The sequence below is a fragment of the Sinocyclocheilus anshuiensis genome, unplaced genomic scaffold, assembly GCF_001515605.1.
Source record: "Sinocyclocheilus anshuiensis isolate Anshui unplaced genomic scaffold, SAMN03320099.WGS_v1.1 scaffold1345, whole genome shotgun sequence".
Classification (NCBI taxonomy): Eukaryota; Metazoa; Chordata; class Actinopteri; order Cypriniformes; family Cyprinidae; genus Sinocyclocheilus; species Sinocyclocheilus anshuiensis.
Genome location: NW_015549627.1, coordinates 125,138 through 126,062, shown reverse-complemented (window position 1 = coordinate 126,062; position 925 = coordinate 125,138).

Sequence of the window (925 nt, the reverse complement as noted above, 5' to 3'; positions counted from 1 at the left end):
TTTTAAATACCAAGATATTTAAAAGAAAAAAAATCTAATACAAATCAAGAGCATGTTAACTTAACATCAAAACATTACAGATAAATGACAACATAAAAAAACAACATTTTGTTGGTTTACTTTTAACAAATAAAACAACCAACAGAGAACTTAAAGGAAATGATTAATTATTGGTTTTATTTCTTGTTTAAAATGCTTCCCAACTGCATTCCTCAAGTCCAACTCAGTTGCTGCCGGGAAGTTGGTCATGACAGCATCTGCCAAATAAGAAAAAAAAAAAAATTTGCACTTATTATTTGTATTCTTAAGCTTTACTATCAATTTGGAAGTTTCAAAATAAATCTTATTGTAACGTTACTTGTACAATGATAAAGAGATTCTATTCAATTAGCTCATGCTCTCTCTGTATCTAACAAGCCATTGTTCAGTAATAAATTCAATATAATAAAATAAATGATGGACTTTGTCGAAGATGAGAGCTTTAGTGAGGAAATGTTGTTTTGGAGAGGGTTGTTTGTTTGTTTTTTTACCATTGCTGCCTGGATCTTTTCAATTTCCAACCACTTTTCCAGATGTTGATCTAGCGGTTGGGAATTGTAATTGCATTTTTATTTATAAAATGAATAAATGATTGGGTGAACTATCCCTTTAAATGTTATCTAATATGGTATGTTTTATAAATGGTGAGTGATTGTTAAATGACTTGAGGTAACCTCTGAAAACAGATTAAACAGATGTAGATGTTTCTCATGTTTGAAATTTCACTTTTACTTTAAAGTTGGTCTTTTCGCATTGGTCTGAATGAAAATGTAAATTCATTCTTTGCCACTAGATGCCGCTTTAGGAGCAGTAAAAATAGCTGTTTCCCCGGTAAAGCTGTACAGAAAGCAGCACTGCGCTCACAAACGCTGCTTTATCAGGCATT